Source organism: Macaca thibetana, chromosome 1 (assembly GCF_024542745.1).
Source record: "Macaca thibetana thibetana isolate TM-01 chromosome 1, ASM2454274v1, whole genome shotgun sequence".
In the NCBI taxonomy this organism is placed as follows: Eukaryota; Metazoa; Chordata; class Mammalia; order Primates; family Cercopithecidae; genus Macaca; species Macaca thibetana.
In genome coordinates this window covers 5966368-5986176 of record NC_065578.1, presented here as the reverse complement: position 1 = coordinate 5986176, position 19809 = coordinate 5966368, and the positions used below count along the sequence as shown (strand labels likewise).

Below are 19809 nucleotides of genomic sequence, written 5' to 3'. Positions count from 1 at the left end.
GATGGGGGCCCCAGGGGAGCCCAGGGGAGCTCATCCCTCAGGGGTCAGCCGGTTTGGGGCTGCTTGAGCAAGAGGACTGGAGGCAACAAGCAGTCACGGCCTCCCGCAGCCCTGGGCTTCCATGTACCATCCACTAAGACAGACGCCATTCCTTTAGTGCTAGAAGGACATGGCATCAAAGAACAAATAAAGGACATACCTAAGGCAAAAAGGTCTTTGGGGATCTGGAAAACATGCCAGCACAACTGTGAAAAGCATTATTTAAAAAAAAAAAAAAAAAAAATCACCTTAAAATTCAAGGTTTAGCAAAAAACTTGCTCCTGACTACTGGGACATTATAAATCACAGGGGCTTTATAATCATAGGATGGTTTACCTACTTGTATTTCTCAGCTCTGATATTTTGCAAATCTGTGAAAAGAAAAAATACCCAACAGGCCAAAGGCAGCTTTTCAAGTATCCAAGTACACCAGGCAAGAACAAGCTCGTGAGCCTGAACAAAAGTGTTCGCGCGAGTTCCAATCGGCAGTGAACAGCTAACCACGACTAATTTTAATTTGTGGTTCTAATGAATGATATAAACTTTTATAGGTATTAACAAAGCTCAGAGAGGACTTAAATCCATTTCAGTGCTCATTTAGCAGCTTCAGCTGTGTGCAATTAAAACATCAGCATTAAATGTTAGAGAATAAAATAATGAGACACTTAAAAAGTAATCTGTGCTTCAGTGGGCCATGCTGAGAGAATTCACGTGATTTTTTTTTAAGGACATGATTTCTTAGGAGTATCTTGCCAGTTCAAAGAACTGACTCAAGTTTGGTTTCTTTTGATTTCGTTTTGTTTTGCTTTAGGTTAAGAATTTTCTGAAAAGAGGAATACAATAAAAATGCATCGTTTGAAAAACAGTCATGAAACTGCATATGGCAGAAATCAATCTGGTATTGAGACCACCAGGGTTGGCTGACCAGAGACAAAAGTACATTTTTTGGTCATGTTAAAATTGTTAAATTTGCTGCTTGTTCTTATGTCTCAAATTAAAGAAATAAAATATTAAAAGAGTGGGGAAAGGTGAACTTGGGTAATGAGACAACTTTATATTTTTCTAGTCCTTAAATGAAATTAAAATTAAAAGTCTAAGCTTTTTCTCCCCAAAATACTTCAGAATACAAAATATAATCTGAGGATGTATAATGTGGCAGCTAAGACTAATAAATTCAAGTTGCTACTATTTCTGAAAGAAAGATAAGTTACTCTGCAGAGGAAGGGGTATGTGGTGATGGTGATGGTGAAGGTGTATGTATTGAGAAGGTGAGGGGCAATGGTTTGGGTGGTTTGGGAGTAGAGAAGAGGTATGGGTGTCCTGGGCATGTGTAAGTTATATGTAAATATCAAGTTAATTCAGCTTCTGCAAAACATGAATAAAAAAGGAAATATACTGTATGGGGAAATGCACTCATTAAACTTAAATTTTAAAAGGATGAAAACACAGATTACACTTTATTTTAAAGCTGAAATGAATTTTAATACGGAAAATGAAGACAGCATTTTGCAAATTTATCGCTCAAAGGGGTATCTCTATTTGAGGAAATCAGCGTGTTACACTTTGAAAGATGAAATGTTACAGCTTGTACACCAAAATTAAAAAATGAAATTAAATTAAAAAATGAAATGGTTACCAAGGTAATGCAGGTCAGGGGATCAAAGGTGAAGGGTCACACATTATTAAAAAGAAATCCAAAAGGACGGCTGCATCATGATCTCTGCAAAACAAAGGAGCTCCAGTAAGTAAAACTAATATCTCTGAGAATTTAAAATCAAGCTCTTGAAAAGATTCCACTGTAACTGAACCCCATCATTCCTGATGCTGTGTAGAGCCATTTTTATTTACATACAAAACCACACTTTCATTACCTGTTACCAACAATTTTTTTTAATTTCACTATTCAATCATTAAAACCTAAAATATCTTCAACTGAAAGTGACCAAAAGTGTAGATATTTCAATTTGACCCCACAACCTGTTTTCTGGAAATGACAGTGTTTGATAAGTTGCTAACATATCAGAAATCTGATGTGGTCACAGCACGGTGAGTTTTTCCCTCTCCTCAAGGAATGAGTTCCAAAATTGAGTTTTTGCAAATTTGTTTCATTTGAAGTAGCTGCATAAAATTTCCATTATTGGAACATTTAGTATAACAATGTTCTAGAAGACAGCAATAAAGTGATACATGATAAAATAAACTGTGTAACTATATCTATTAAGATCTGTTCTCACATTCAACTTTCACTGCACAGGGGAAAAAAAGACATTTTAAGTAAAATAACTTGCTAGTTCTACTGAAATTACACAGAATTAATAGGGGCTTGACATGAGGAATATTTACAAGGGTTTTTTTTTTCCCCCCCTGTATCTGACAGGCTTCATTTTTTCAAAAAATGTTATTATTTACTCACTTTCCCCATTAACAAACTAAAGTAGTTCATGTTTTTTAAAAGGATAGACCTATGGTTTTGTTTTGAAACATGAAGCTACCCCCCAAATCATGACAAGCTTTGCAGTAATGGTAAGCACTATAATTAATGGTTATACTAAATAATTTCAGTATTCATTTCACTAGTACATAAAATGAACAGTATCATAACACAATCATCTTTAGTGTATCCTCTCTGAAAATTAAACTTTAGCAGGCTATATGCTCCCTGGTTTAGGGATCCGAATTCCTTAGTGCTTGCCAGACAGCAGATTCTACAAAGCAGTGTAAATAATGGCCTGCCATACAGGAGAGTAAACGGGAGGAGCATAACCAGGAAAAAGAACTTAGTTACCATTCTTTTTACAAGAGTCCCCACTTGCCATTTCTTCTTCCATTCTGCTACTTCAGTTGTAGCCCACAATATTTAACATTTGAGTTTACCTTGTTAAAATTAAATTCCAAAAACACTTAGATATTAAAATATAGACAACTTCCAAAATGATTTTATTAAAAGAAACAAGATATTCTTTCTAGAGGCTTATGGCAATCAATAAATAAACAAACTCTATAAATGCCAGATGTTTGTTCCTGTGATTAGGGTTTGTTAAAATAACTTGCAGAGCTCATGCACTGGGTCCGAGTGTGTTAGTGCCCTAAGGCCATGTTTCAAAAAACACAATTTTTTTTTTTTTTTAAGTTGCACAGCTACTGAAAAGTAAACTAGCATTTCATTTCCCTGGAATGCTCATCTCACATAAAGTCTGTCACATATGCGTTTGTTGCTCAGAGGCATGCAAGCAATTTTGAACACTATAGAAGGAATCAATACCCCATCAAAACAATGCATATGTTGTTTTAGTAGCATCATTATTTAGACCATTTCAGCATGTTTGTAACAAAAAGCAAGAAGCCAGTAGTGTAACACCAGTCAAGTTTTGTTTCCCAAAAATATTTTGTATTAAAAATGAGAAAAAGTAAACCCATTCAAATCAACTATCTCTATGTACCTCCTTCATTACTAAAATATGTATGTATTAAAAAAAAAATCTCTTCTTGACATCAAGATGATGAAGTACACACAGATGCTTTTTTAAAGTCTTCTAAATCATCTTCAAAATTCACCAACTCACACACAAAAAAATGTTAGCCCAAATCTTCTAACAGCTTAATCTCTGCCAAAAGTTCCAGACACCAGACTACCTGAACATGATATCATCTCCAAGCAGTCAGGAATCACTCTGAGTGCCTGAATGTCACAACCAACCAAACTTCCACGTGGGAATGAAATCAATCGCCTCACCTAAATACTTAGTGGTTCTGACAAAATGGCTCCAAATGAAATTGTGCCAATAATGATAACATTTTAGGTGATTTCAAAAAATCTATAAAAGATTTTAACTAATGTTTTCTACATGAGTTTGCTATTTAGGGAGGGGGAGGTAAAGGCTACCAGGAGTTTACTATGTCCCTCACAGTCAAGAAACCTAGAGTATAATCTAATAAGTAAAAAGAAGGCTAGAAGCCATCCAAGGGGCAATGCAACCCTAGGGAGTAACTAATTCCACTTAAATTATGACAACAAAGAGCTGATTCTGAGTCCAGTCTGTTTGCTGTGGCAAGGATATGAGCCACACACATTTTCCCACAGAAATAATGCTGTAAAGAGGAATTAGACTTGACAACTGTCGATTTAACCTGAACTCTTTGAGGTTATTGGGCCTGAGTAGCTTCTCTCCCCATCAAGGGCTGGCCTAAGTCTTAACTTTGGATACAAAGTCCTCTTCGGAACCTCCTGTCTCCTTGCCCCACTCCCAGGCACCAGCAGCAGTGCCTGAGGATCCCAGATTATCCATCTTCCTCTCTCTTCCAGAAGCCTCCCATTCTTCAATAAGGCACAGTCAGCTCATGACTATGAATGGACTGAATTAATACACACCAGTGCATGAACAGACTGAGCCTGAGGGGTTTTCATTCACCCCAAACAAATCCCCAACTGGTAGAACTACCAGGTATTTTTACATCAAAGGGCACAGAAAGCTAGTCTACCTCAAGTAAGACTTGCTACATTACAGCTTGTCTCTTTGTAACTAGTAAGTGAATTAGACAGGAAATACTCAAAGACCCTAACCAACCCCCAAAACCTTGCATAGGATACAAGCTATCCTTAATCTAAAACTGGAAAACTACTCTACACTGCCCTATCTGTGAGTTACATGCCTGAAAGAAGAAATACACCAAGTTCCACTTTCACAAGACCATCAAGTCATCAGTGTTACAGCAAAGAATATTTTTCTAGGGAAATTATCACCCATATTAAGCTCTAACTACCTGGACAACATTTTATAGGGATATCTTTTCCAACAAACTCAATTTGTATTCAATGTTAAAAATCTTCCCCACCCCACCCCGCCGCACCAAGGAGTAGTACGTAAGCAAAGGGAACTGGTTCACTTCTCAACTAAACAGACACACAGCAAAGAATGTCATTTCTAATAAGGTTAAATCATGACAGAAATGCTGTCATTTTCACCGCAGGCATATTACTTTCAAAACAAAATACGTGGAAGAACTGTAAAGAAATAAAAAATAAAGAGCCAAGAAAATGCAGAGTCATAGAAGCTAGAAGGAGACAGCTGAAGAAATCCATTAAAATAAAAACCCTATACAGTCTGTATTAAAAAAAAAAAAAAAAAAAAAAAAAAAAAAGACTCTCGCTCTGTCACCCAGGCTAGAGCGCAGTAGCAAGATCTCGGCTCACTGCAGCCTCCACCTCCCAGGTAAAACCTTATATATTCTACTAGCTCTTTACAAAATACCTGTTAACATTATATAACGCTTTCTGCAGCAGAAACTAACCTCAGCAAGTATATTCAACAATTAAAAACAACTATCCAGGCGAGGCACAGTTCTGTGGCTCACGCCTATAATCCCACCACTTTGGGAGGCAGAAGCAGGAGGATCACTTGAGCCCAGAAGTTTGAGACCAGCCTGGGCAATATAGGGAGATCCCATCTCCACAAAAATAAACATTAGCTGGGTGTGGTGGTGCACGCCTCTAGTCCCAGCTACTTAGGAGGCTGAGGCGGAAGGAACACGAGCCCAGGAGGTGGAGGCAGCAGTAAACTGAGATTGTGCCACAGCATTCCAGCCTGGGTGACACAGCAAGACTCTGCCTCTGGGGGAAGGAGAAAAAAAAAAAAAAAGCAAAAAGGTGATTACAATGATAGGGAAAAGCTCGTTATTTTTAATCTATAAATATAAATCAATCAATCGCCAGCATGCCATTCAACAACAAAAAAAATGCACTAGAGCTAAGTATACCCCAGTTAGTGGGGATTACATTTTTATTACCATTTCACGTTAGCCTTTCTAGCATGATAAAAATGCCATCTACTGAAAAACCAAAGAAAAGTGCAGCCTTTGGTTTTCATGTCTGTGGCTCACCCACAAGTGGCCGGCAGGTGCTGTCCTTCCTCTCTCTCCCTCTCCTGCCAGCAGGCAACATCTCCACCTCTATTCCAGCCTTCCTGAAAATATATTTCCTGTCAAACCCTTCCAAGATGGTCTGTTCGGAGAATCTGTTTCTCAAAACTTTCTAAAAATAATACAGCAACCTATACCTACAATCATTATTTCCACCATACTCCTCAAAAAGAAAAAACAAAAAAAGCGAAAACTACAAATTAAGTATCTTTCTACCTAATATTTTATCCTCAACAATGTAACTTTTTCCCCCCCTAAAAACATCAAAGCTTTCACAAAAGGAGAAGGGTGGGCAGAAGGAATGGCAAAGGGCACCAGGAAACTTTGGAGAGTGATAAACATGCTCATTATCATAGTGTGGTGATGGTCGTGCGGTGTATTCAGATGTATACTTGCAAAACATACACGACAATGTGCAACTCAGTATGCCAATTATACCGCAATAAAGCTGCTTAAAAATGGTGGGTGGGGAGCCCGAGACAAGAACGCTGCCCTCTCTGCATGCTTTAGGCACGCAGCCATGCTGTGGCCGTCCACGCAGAGGCAGCTGAGAGATCATGGAGAAGCACACGGGAGCCGCCATCCATCGAGCTGCTTGTCTTCTTGTTACATAAGACAATAAAAGGATCCTCAATGTTTATGAATATAGAAATACACAATAAACACATAAATGCTACATATTTAAAACCCTTAGTATTGATTACTAATTTTCAAATTAGCCACAAACCTGAAATTACCATATTTTCTAAAGCAAAAGTCCGGGCACAGTCTGACATAGTTTCTTTAAAAAGAGACTATTTGAAATCAGCTTTAGATATACTTCTATTTTTGCAACTGACATGCTAATCCACAAAATATGCTTAAATTTTTTCTTCCAATTGGCCTGCTGCATTGCGCCAACTCTACCATAGCCTAGACCCACTCACTTCTCGTGCTACCCCACTACCCACTAGGGAAAAAGGATCATAAAATACAAATCAAATTCCTGCCGAACACAAATAAAATAAAAAATAAAACAACAGGGAGACAAATTCACCCACTGTTGATTTTATTTCCACATTATTTGTTTTTAAACTTACTAGCCAGGCATACCAGTGCTCACTTTCATCTCTCTCCTGGCTTCCTGCAGGGCAGTCTGGATCATCAAGAAGCTGACATTTCCCATTCCCTCTATTCATTGATTCTCAAACTTCAGAATGAAAAAATAATCCACTATCTAAATAACATCACTTGCAAAAATGTTTTCTAAGTCCTACCCTAAGAGATTATAATTTAGGGTACCAAAGAAGGGGTTAAGGAATTTACATTTTTGGTAAATCCTCCGGGTGAGTCTGATCAGAAGTTCACAATCCTCACTTTAAGATAAACACTGCCCAGATGGGTCTAACTTCAAACTTCATCCTCCAGTCCCAATACACACACTCTCTCTTCAACACAGGCACCAAGTCACAGACGTCAAAGTTGCATTCTAAAACGCAAATTAAGAAACAAATTCAAGCTTGATAATAGCTTAAGATAATCGTCTCTCTAAGGACTATTACATTTTTTTAAATGCCAATAGATACCTAAAAAGTCTTCACAACTTTAAAGAATAAAGCCATACTGAAAGATGGGGTAGCTACACAGAATATAAGGAGTCCTTTCTGGGCTTTAAAATCATGCCGTGTCCTTGAACCTGGGTTCAGGTTACTGCTCTCCCACTTACAACTTCTGTGGCCTTGGACAAACTATTTAATTTTTCAACTAAGGTCTCACTTTCTTCATTTACAACATGAAAACAGTAACATCCCTACCTCACAGTGAGAATGAACAAAAATAATTAATGTAACTACTTAGGCTAGTACGCAGGACCTCAAGAACAAAAAACATGAGCTCTGTGATCATCTTACATTCCTTTTCTTATCTGATTCTTTCCACAACTTAAAAGGGAGACACTGCTGTCCACATTTTTGCAGACGGGTAGAGGTTAAGCTCAAGAGTGTACATCTTAAAAATGGCAGAGCCAAAATTCAAACAAAATCTGCTCATATCCTAACCACAACTGGAATGTTGAAGGATCTGTAAGTTTCTCCCCCTCCCTCAACAGGCTCACTCACAAGCAGTCATATCCCCACACTCTGCACTAGGCCTGGCAGACCCAGGTTCCCGATAACTGTCTGGTAAATGAGGGGATGAATGAATGGGTCCTCAAGAGTAGCAGAGGCTGAACACACTTTCTAGATCCACTACTGTACGCACCACAACACCTTACGTGATACATTTAAAAGAATACATGTGAGATTTAAATCAATGGACTAAGAAAAATAAATTCAAGTACTTTTTTGCATACTTGCATGCTAAAAATGAAGAGTGTTTTCCATTCAAAAGATAAAATTCACCCATTAAGGCTGGGCACGGTGGCTCACACCTGTAATTCTAGCACTTTGGGAGGCCAAGGCGGAAGGATCACTTGAGCCCATAAGTTTGAGCCCAGAAGTTTGAGACCAGAAGTTTGAGACCAGCCTGGGCCACATGGTGAGACCCCATTTCTATTAAAAATTTTTTAATTTTTAAAAAATTTCATCCAGTCAACAAATATTTATCAAGCATCCACTCTGGCACAGGCTCAGCACAGGTAACAGGGACACATAGTGACACGCTGAGGCACATCTCAGCCTTCTCCACCCCAGCACTGACGAACACTTCCGACATAGAACAAGTAACTCCCAGCATCAGGGGTGCAGTGTGGCATGCTCCAGAAACACTCGGCAAGAGTGCCCTATGGACCCTGCAAGGGGATGGGAAATGTCCCCTGAAGAAACAACACGTAAATGGCATGTAAGCTGGGATCCCACGTGAAACAAGGTGGAGGGCAACCATCATTCTAAGCAGAGGCAACAACATGTCTAAGGGAGCTGAGAGTGTTGAAGGGACTTGGGCAAGAAACCTGTAGCTGGAACAAAGGACAAGGCAAGAGGGGCTTGGCAAGAGACGGGAGAGGTGACAGAGATGAGCTTACGCAGGACCGGCAGACTATGTCTAGAAGGTGGGGTGGTATCTCCAGTACAACAGGAAGCCACTCAAAGGCTTGGGAACAAGAGTACCACTGACCAACTGGCATTTGAAAAGGACCATGTTGGCATCCAGGTGGAGACTGGGTAGGAGGCGGCAAGGGCACAAGCAGGGCATGAGTCAGAAGATCTCTCAATGCTATCTACGCACAAGCAATTGTGGCTTGGACTGCAGCGGTGGCTGCAAAGGGTGACTTGGATACAATGGAAATTTATTTGGGAAAAAGAACCAGCAGGAATTGTTTTGGATTCAAAACAGATGAAAAGAAGAGGAAAGTGTCAAAAATGCCAGTAATTTTACAGTGAAGAAATCTAACAAACACTACCTCAACCAGGTGATCAAGGTTAATATCATTAGTAAATCATGTTGAGAGCAGCTACCCTCGATATGATGTGATGAGAATGGCACTTTGCCTCTGTGGTCTTCCTTCCCCAAAACCCATTATCCAAGTCTAATCACGAGAAAAACAGTAGACAAATCCAAACTGAAGAACACTGTATAAAATACCTAGTCTGTCAAGGTCAACAAAAACAAGAAAAAATCTAAGAAATTGTCAGACTAATGGAGCCTAAGAAGATATGACAATTAGATGTAATGTGGTATCCTGAATGAAAATCTGAAAAAGAAAAAGACTTTAGGGGAAAACTACGGAAATCTGAATAAAGTGTAGAGTTCAGTGTAAATAATGTGTCGGTACTGGTTCACTGGTGTGAAAAATGTACCACAGTAATGTTAGCAGGGGAAACAGGTGTAGAATGCACAGGAACTCTCCTTAATATTCTTCAGACATTTCTGTAACTCTGAAACTATCCTAAATTTAAAAGTTTACTTTAAAACTGATCCCTGAAATTTGACTTGATAGCCTAGGAGGCTCAGTACCCTTCACTGAGGACACAGGAGAGGACATGGCAGGGGACACAGGAGAAAAATCGTGAAGCTCTATCTCAGACATGAGGCTGGAGCACCCATCAGACACTCAGCAGAGACAGCAGGGAGGCAGCTCTGGAGTGGGGCTCAGCAAAGAGCTCTGAGTTCATGAAACAAACCTAGCAGCCAACAGCAGATTGGATCTCCGGAAGCAGACGGGGGTCACCTAGAGTAAGAATGAATATAGTGAAGGGCCTGAACTCACAGGGAGTGGAGAGGAAATGGGGAGATGGTGGTCAAAGGGTATAAACTTTTGGTTATTCGATGAATATTTTCTGGGGCTCTAATGTACAGCATGGTGACTATAGCTAATAATACTGTATTGTTTATCTGAAATTTGCTAACAGAGCAGATCCTAAGTGTCCTCACTCCTCCCCCCCCCATACACACACAGTAACACCATATAGTGAGGGATGTGCTGGTTGATTGCACTAATCATTACACAATGTATACACATATCAAATTATGTTGTATACTTTGAACACATACACCTTTCACTTGTCAATCATATCTCAACAAAGCTGGGGGAAAGTTTGTCATTTCCTTCAGAGACAAATTAGTGTAGTTCTGATTATTTATATTTTTGTCACCTTTTTTCCCAAAGAAAATAGTTATCTTTTTCATGTAAAAGATGAGACTATTTGATTAAGTCTTTTTGACTCTCTTCTTTCCAAAACAAGGGAAAAGAAAAGAGCCTCGGTCTAATTGCTGAGAAATACCCACATTTAACGGTCACAGAGAGAAGGCCCAGGATCAAGCTCTGCGGAATTCCACCTTTAAATGATGCGAGAGGGGGGTCACGAAGGAAATCTCCAGTAAGCGGGAGAGAAACAGGGGGCATGCACCATCCCAAGAGCCAAGGGGGAAGGCACAGCCGAAGTGGGTGAGTATGTCTGAAAAATCATTAAAAAGGCACTGAAAAATGTTCCTTCTACTTCACAGTGATCTAACAAAGAAGGTTCAGTGCAATAACGGAAGCTAAATTCTAATTGGAATGGTTAAAAAATGAAAGGGAAAAAAAAAAAAAAACTCTTTCAAGAAGTCTGGCTCTCAGATTTGACACCTGTGTTCATGGCAGCATTATTCAAAACACCGAAAGGCTGAAGCAACCCAAGCACCCACGGATGGATGAACAAATAAACAAAATACGGTGTGCAGAGAACAACCTCAGCCTTCAAATGGAGGGAAAGGCTAACACATGCCACAACATGGATGAACCTTGACGATGTAAGGCTACATGATATAGACCAGTCACAAAAAAAGACAAATACTAGGCCGGGCACAGTGACTCACGTCTGCAATCCTAGCACTTTGGGAGGCCGAGGCAGGTGGATCACCTGGAGTCAGGAGTTTGAGACCAGCCTGGCCAACCATGGCCAACATGGTGAAACCCTGTGTCTACTAAAAATATAAAAAGTAGCCAGGCATGGTGGCAGATGCCTGTAATCCCAGCTGCTCAGGAGGCTGAGGCAGGAGAATCGCCTGAACCCGGGAGGCAGGGGTTGCAGTGAGCCAAGATCGCACCACTGCACCTGGGTGACAGAGTAAGACTCCAACTAAAAAAAAAGGACAAATATTGTATGACTCCACTTTATGAGATATTTAGAATAGTCAAATTCATACAGACAGACAGTAGAAGGGTGGCTGCCAGGGGCGAGGGGTAGGGAGAATGGGGAGTTACCGTTTACTAGGTACAGAGTTTCAGTTTTATAAGATGAGACGAGTTCTGGAGATGGATGGTGCTGATGGTTGCACAGCAATGTGAATGTTTAAATGGTTAAGACAACAGATTTTATACATGTATATTGTACCACAATTTAAAATTTTTTAAAGCAGTCTGTTTCTCTTAATATTAAATCCATATCAAGCTACAATGACCTGCCATGAGAAAATTTTAAAGCTGAAGAACATTAGCCTAGAGCAGCACTTCCCAAACACTTCCCTACTGACATGAAGTTCAATGTAAACGGGTTACACGTGCCTTGCAAGGGGAACTAAGCCACTCTAACCCCGACCAGTGGTTTCTGATCTCAAGGATATTCATTCATTCTCCAGTAAGTCCTACAAATATTCTGATTTTTAATGTGTTCTAAGAAGTGAGAAGTCATGGCTGAAGAAATAAGAGTTAGAGATCATTTCAATCCCATCTCAGTGGCAAGAAAAGTTGCTTTAATTTTTATTAACCTACAACTTCTGCTGCCAAAGGACAAAAAAGATGATGTGATCTTACAGAAACCAGTAACAGAGATCAGCTAGACAAACAAATGAATCTCTACTGTAAAGTCACACTGTACAGCCAGGCGCAGTGGCTCATGCCTGTAATCCCAGAACTTTGGGAGGCCAAGGCGGGCAGATCACTTGAGGTCAGAAGTTCGAGAACAGCCTGGACAATGAGGTGAAACCCCGTCTCTACCAACAATACAATACAAAAATTAGCCGGGCATGGTGGCATATGCCTGTGATCCCAGCTACTTGGGAGGCTGAGGTACGAGAATCACTTGAACCCGGGAGGCGGAGGTTGCAGTGAGTTGAGATTACACCACTGCAACCCAGCCTGGGTGACAGGGCAAGACTCTGTCCCCCCCAAAAAAAGTAAGTCACACTCCACTTCTGACAGTTTTTTGGTTTTTTTGTTTTGTTTTGTTTGCTTGAGATGGAGTCTCTGTCGACCAGGCTGGAGTGCAATGGCACAATCTCAGCTCACTACAACCTCTGCCTCCTGGGTTCAAGCAATTCTCCCACCTCAGCCTCCCGAGTAGCTAGGACTACAGGCGCGTGCCACCACGCCAGGCTAATTTTTTGTATTTTTAGTAGAGATGGGGTTTCACCATGTTGGCCAGGCTGGTCTTGAACTCCTGACCTCCAAGTGATCCACCCGCCTCGGCTTCCCAAAGTGCTGAGATTACAGGCATGAGCCACTGTGCCTGGCCCTGATAGATCTTTAAGAACAGAATAGGAGCAATACTTTCCTCTTTACAATACGTTAGGATGACAAAAACTAAATCAGTGTATAAGGAAAGAAAAAACAATGTGGTAATTTTGTAGGCACCAAATAAACAGATAAATGAACAAAGAGTTCAGGTTTAAAAAAAAAAAAAAAAACACGTGGCCGGGCGCGGTGGCTTACACCTGTAATCCCAGCACTTTGGGAGGCCGTGGCGGGCAGAAAACGAGGTCAGGAGATAGAGACCATCTTGGTTAACACAGTGAAACCTCGTCTCTACTAAAAATACAAAAAATTAGCCCAGCGTGGTGGCGGGTGCCTGTAGTTCCAGCTACTCAGGAGGCTGAGGTAGGAGAATGGCATGAATCCCTGAGGCAGAGCTTGCAGTGAGCAGAGATCACGCCACCGCACTCCAGTCTGGGTGACAGAGTGAGACCCCATCTCAAAAAAAAAAAAAAAAAAAAAAAAAAAAAACATATTTGTGGAAACTTAGCACATGGTAATGGCAACATCTCAAATCAGTAGAAAATGATCAATGACTCAATAGCAACCATCTTATTTGGAGAAAAATGAAATTAGTGCTCTAACTCACCCCATTCGCATATAAAAAAAAATTTAGCTATATTAAACATCTAAGGATAAAAATTCAAAACAAAAGAAGAAAATCCAGGAAGAATACTCAATTACTGGTGTGGGGAAGACTAAGTTCACATGATATCAAGGCCAAAAACATTCAGTTTGGGAGCATGACTCATAGGATTGGCATGAGAACATAATGAGTTAAGAAAACTAAGACTGAAACACAGATGACTAATGGGAGAAAAATTATACATACTTCTTTTAAAATAAAAACATAGAAATCAGAAAGAAAAAGAACGAAGAACCTACTAGAAATAAGACTGAAGACAATTATAAAACATAAAATATCCAAAAAATTAGCATAAATGGTCAAACCATGCTAAATTGCAGGAATATACAAAGAAATGTAAATTAAAAGGAGACCTGAGTCTTTTACCTGTTGGGCTGAGAAAGATTCAAAGGACTGACAACACTTACCACTGGTAAGGGTTTGGGGAATGCACGCTCTCACTTTTAGCTAATGAGAGCCCAAATTGGTATTCTACAACATTTCTCTTCTCTTTTTTTTGAGACAGGGTCTCACTCTGTTGCACAGGCTGGGGTGCAGTCGCAGGATCACAGCTCACTGCAGCCTCGACCTCCCAGGCTCAAGTGATCCTCCCACCTTAGCTTCCCAAGCAGCTGGGACCACAGGAATGCACAACCATGCGCAGCTAATTTTGTTTATTTTTTGTAAAGTCGGGTCTCCCTATGTTGCTCAGGCTGGTCTTGAACTCCTGAGCTCAAGTGATCCTTCTGCCCAGGCCTCTCAAAGTGCTGGAATTACAGGAGTGGCCACTGCACCTGGCCTGGTACAACATTTCTAAGGGCATATGGCAAATATTTACACTCTGACTAGCACTTCCGTCCTAGTACATAACCTGAGATGTTAAGTGCATCACTTAATATAAGAGCAAAATATGAGGACAACCAATAAGGGATTGGCTTAAAACTTTATGGAACATCCATGCTATGCCTTTAAGCACATACACACCCACACATATGCACTGACACAAAAAAATGTCCACAACATATTGTATAAATGGGGAGGAAAAAAACAGGTAAGCTGTATACAATTCCTCTTGTGTGTATGTATACTCAAACATGTACACATACAACGCACACGATTTACATAAGCATTTGTCAAGTCCAAAAAAGGATATAAATCAAACTGTTTACAATGGTTATCTTCTAGGATATACAATTTTAAGATAAAGTCAGTTTATAATCTCTACACTCCTGTTATTAGAATTTTTTCAAAGACCATTCATTACTTTTATAAGTATATATTTTATATACCCTGTTGTAATAAAATATAAGATAATTTCTATGGGAGGGGACAGCAATCTATGGCAAAAAGGACATAATGACCTATATGCTCCTTTTCTTCATTAATACATAAAGTCCTTTAAATATAAGGCAGCTTCCAGTTATGACTGAATGGTCTTAAAACATCCATATTATTCTTTTTGACAAAGGAACGCTCCATACTGAACAGTCAGAAGTTAGATCTTCCTGAGCTATGGCAAAGTTATGACACTGGGGTTCTCATATAAAAAGCATGAGACTCAGCAAATAAAGGACAATCTTCTTCAGGCATGTCTAAATTAGAAGGAGCGATAGCCTGTCAATACGATTTCAGACTCACAAGATCAATGTGAGGCTAAACTTAGCAGAAACCCATGAAAATACTCACTACAGGATCAGACCAATTAACTGATCAAAAGAGTAGCTGCAAGAAATATAACTTATTTAATATATAATCACACCAGTATAATGCCGGCTAAACTGGTTTCTGTAATGGGCATAAAACAGTCACAACATCCCCCACACACATACACACCACCACCACCACACACACCACTTTAAGGATAATGCTGAAAACAAGACAGGCTGTAACAGAACCTCAATATACAAAGTGATATGTAATCTGAATTTTATTTTAATAATACTGAAAACAGTCACCTCTTAAGTGGGTAATGTCTCTAAAGATAAGCAGTTCTGTAAATTACATTAACATATCTAAGAAACATACAGTAAACAAAACTAATGCCATAAAACAAAGCTAATTCAAAGAATTCAAAATACAACTGAACAGTTAAAATACTTTAAAAGCAAAAACAACTGTAATTTGAATTGGGGATATCAGTACTAACATCCCTACAATATGTCTTCATTCATGACTGGCCTATCTTTCTTTCTTCAGTATCCCACTCCTCATTCCTTTCCCATTCCTGGGATCCTGAATCATTAATTCATTCACACAGCAATTCTTTATTGAGCATTTACTATGTGCCAGGCACCATTCTAAACTCTGGAGATGCAGCAGTGAGTAAAACTAAAATCTCTGCCCTGGCACATCTTGCATTCTAGTGGATTCAAATCCATCAGTGTCGCCCACTATATAAAATTACATCCTTCTGGCCACCCCACCTCAACATCCCTAGACCTCCCCATGAATAGGCTCCTATTTTTTTCTTTTTACAATGCCTTCAGCACATTATTTTATTTTCAGTGTCCCCACTTTAGAACATTAAGCTCCAGAAGACAGGAATTTTTTTATGTTTTGTATGTTGCAAGAACTTAGAATACTGCCTGTCATACAGACACTGAAATATTTGTTGAGTTAATGAATGCCTTCTCTTCCCTCTATGGTCTAGCTCTCTCTCCCAATGGAAGTTGCTCACATCTATCCTATTTTGTAAGCAAAACACATGTCCTCTGTCCTACAGCCCGACCCTACCTTGCCTTCTACTTTCCAGCTTCTTTGAAGATGCAGAACTGCAGTATTCTGTACCAACTCTCTCTACTTCTTCACTTTTACTGCAACTGCTTTGGTTTTGTTTGTTTGGTCACCAAAGCCTTCTTTATTTGCAAATCCAAATTTAGTTTACTTTTTAATTAAACACGTAATTCGTATTCACTACACAAGTACACAGAAAATGGCATCACATGCCACATAATGAATTAAGCCAGAAACCTGGGAGTTATTCTCAATGTCTGCCTGTCTCTCCCAGCCCACACTCAATCCATCACCAGTTCTGAATGATTCTATTTCCAAATCCCATCTCCAAGCCATCCAGTCATCTCCAGCTCCACCGTTAACTCTCACTGGATTCCTGCAAATTGCACCCCGTGGTCTCTCAACTTCCATTCTTGCCTCCAATCCCCTGACCACTCAGCACCCAACACAGTGGCTGTAAATAGCACATCAAACCAAGAATCTCCTATTTCAGACCTCTATAATGGACAACCCTTCACAGGGACATCCCAGTTTCCAAGGTGGCCTATGGCTGTGAGCAGAATGACCCCTGCTGTGGCCTCTTCTCCTGCCACTCTCTACCTCCCCCTACCCTCTATGACCTCCCACTTCTCACTACAGACATGAAGTGAGACTTTTCACTTTTCACTAGCCTAACCAAATCCCTCCTTACTTCGACTCCCTGTTATAATTAGTAATTATCCACATTAAATGTTTCTTTCAATTCACTTCCCATCGTGAAGCCTGCCCACAAGCCTCCCCTCGGTCTACATCACTCTTCCCTGATCACTTATCTCACCAAGCTAAACTCCTCCTCATCACTTCCATCACAAAAATATCACTTTCTAAGAGAAGTCTTCCCTGGCTTCTCATCTAAATTACATCGTCCTCTCTTGTAGCAGCCTGTATTTTTCCTTCTCAACCCTTTGTAGCACTAAGTACACACCCATTCTTATCATTATCTGCTTAATGGCTGTCTCCCTTTGAAGGCAAGATTTTGTCTTGATCCATCCATCCATCCAATCTATCTAACCAATCTATTTAATCTATCTATCTATCTATTTATCTATATATCTGTCCCCCAGGGACTAGAACAGTGCCTGGCACAAAAGAGCTCAGATGAATGAATGATTGTCCTATCAGCCTATAAACTCTGCAAAAACAAGTTCAATGTCTATTTTGTCTGCTCTTATGTATCTCGTAACAAACACATTATGTCTGGCATAGAGAAAACACTCAACATTTATTAAATAAATGCTGAATGAATACCAAAAAAAAGCAGTGGGGGGAAGCATCATAATTCTATCTGTCACAGAGGAAAAAGAAAAAAAAAAAACAACACTGCTACCACCTTGGCCATCTAGATATACACAGCCTTCCAGATTGCTCTACATTGTGTTAATTGTATGGCGTCCAGCTCCTGAAACGCAGGTGGCTTCTCCAGTACCCATCTCCACAAGCACCTGCAGCTGCTCCAGTCTCCAGAGACTGCAGCACACAACGGCAGGCCATACCCAGCAGCCAGCAGCTCCCCCTCAGCATCCCACTCTGGAGGTTTTGTAGCAGGGTACCTCCAGTGAGACACCTCCCCATGAAGAGCTTTTGTGTGGCTCCCCAGTGAGCAACTTTTGGCAGGTATAAGAAGGTGGATTTCCATGATGCTCCAATAGTATGACATCCCAGCAACTTCTCAGCCATGCAATAAACTAGTCATGCCCTCTGGATGAGGTCTGGATCTTGGTCCTGGGGGAAGGAGGGACTCTACCTCAGTCCCAGGGGCAGCAGTTGCTCTGTTTCTCTGCTATTTTCATATTCTTTACAGTTCTCTTCACTTTTTACTAGCCTAACCAAATCCCTCCTTACTTGATTTCCTGTTATAATTAGTAATTATCCACATTAAACACTTTTTTCAATTTACTGGTGATACAGTTTGAATCTGTTTCCACACCCAAATCTCATGTTCAACTGTAATCTCCAACGCTGGAAATGGGACCTGGTGGGAGGTGACTGGATCATGGGGGTACACTTTCATGAATGGCTTAGCACCATCCCTTTGGTACTGTTCTCATGATAGAGTGAGTTCCCATGAGAGCCGACTTTTTAAAAGTGTGCAGAGCCTCCCCTCCTCTCTCTCTCTTGCTCCTGCTCTGGCCATGTAAGACGAACCTGCTTCCCCTTCGCCTTCTGCCATGATTGTAAGTTTCCCGAGGCCTCCCCCAGAATCCAAGCAGATGCTGGCACTTTGCTTCCTGCACAGTCTGTGGAACCATGAGCAAATTAAACCTCTTTTCTTGATAAATTACCCAGTCTTGGGTATTTCTTTATAGCACTGTGAGGACAAACTAATACAACTGGTTTCTCTCTCCTGATTAGATCCAGATTGATACAAACTTGGAATTTGTGTTTGTTGTTGGGATATAAAATTACAATTGTGTCCAGAGTTACCTTGAATCTTGTAACCTAGCTTATTTTTTATAATAAGTTATAAACAGGCTTTTATTAATTTTCTACATAAACAATCATGTCATCTACAAAATCAGTTTTGTTCTTCCCCTTCTCATCCCTGTACTATTTTTCTTTTCATACTCAACTAGGTAGGACTTCCAGTAAAATAATAAAATTGGTGACAGTGAAAACAACTTCTCTTTCCCAGTCTCAAAAGAAAACTTTCAACATTTCATCAGTAAACATGGTGTTTGCTATAGGATTTTTCTGAGTAATTTTTATCAAACTAAGGAAGTTAACTTTTATTCATAACGTATGAAGAGATTCCATTTTGAATGGCTACTGGATTTTACCAAAGGCAATTTTTGCACCTCTGACGTTATCACACGATTTTTCTGTTCTCTATTAATTTAGTGATTTACACTGATCAATTCTTCAAATATTAAACCTATCTTTAAGATATTCTGAATTTAGTCTTTTGATATTTGTTGAGATTTACTCTATAAATCAACAATTTTGATCAATGTTCCCTATGCATATGAAAAGAATGTACAGTCTACAGTTACTGGGTGCAGTATTGTATTTCATATTTCACTATATTCCATATTTCATTTTGAATGCATCTTATTTTCAACATACAGTCTTTTGTTGCTTAACAGGGATACATTCTGAGAAATGCATCATTAGGCTATTTTGTCATTGTGCAAAGACAACAATGTACTTACACAAACGTACTTACACAAAGATGTACTTACAAAAACCTAGATAGTACAACCTTCTACACTCTTAAGCCATATGGTATATCCTATTGCTCCTGGGCTATGAATCTGCATATTACTGTACTGAATATTGCAAGCAACTGTGACACAGTGATAGGTATTTGTATCTAAACATATCTAAACATAGAAATGGTAATGTGTTACACTATGACACTATGACATCCCTTCGAGACAGGAATTTTTCAGTTCCATTAAAATCTTATGAGACCAGCATCATATATACAGTCCCTTGTTGACTGAAACATCGTTATGAAGCACAGGACAGCAGTATGTCTAAATTACACGTAAACCCACTGAGATTTCAATTAGGTCAAGTTTGTTCATTATGT

At 39.8% G+C, this 19809-nt stretch overlaps 3 protein-coding genes across 13 annotated transcripts in view; 2 read left to right on the top strand and 1 right to left on the bottom strand.

Moving 5' to 3' along the window:
- PLEKHG5 (pleckstrin homology and RhoGEF domain containing G5) overlaps positions 1 to 19809 on the top strand; it is a 614078-nt gene that overhangs the window by 196864 nt on the left and 397405 nt on the right. The gene's annotated exons all lie outside the window — the stretch shown is intronic.
- The window catches only part of DNAJC11 (DnaJ heat shock protein family (Hsp40) member C11), a 708487-nt gene that overhangs the window by 458460 nt on the left and 230218 nt on the right, over positions 1 to 19809 (top strand). The gene's annotated exons all lie outside the window — the stretch shown is intronic.
- The window catches only part of CAMTA1 (calmodulin binding transcription activator 1), a 1003074-nt gene that overhangs the window by 881082 nt on the left and 102183 nt on the right, over positions 1 to 19809 (bottom strand). The window contains exon 4 of one of the 11 annotated variants that reach the window (XR_007724877.1): positions 1676 to 1759. The exons of 9 other annotated variants lie outside the window; for them this stretch is intronic. The gene's annotated coding sequence lies outside the window, so the exon portion shown is untranslated. Of the gene's footprint in view, positions 1 to 1675; positions 1760 to 19809 lie in introns of those variants that run through there. One more of the 11 variants, XM_050786924.1, reaches the window with a different exon arrangement.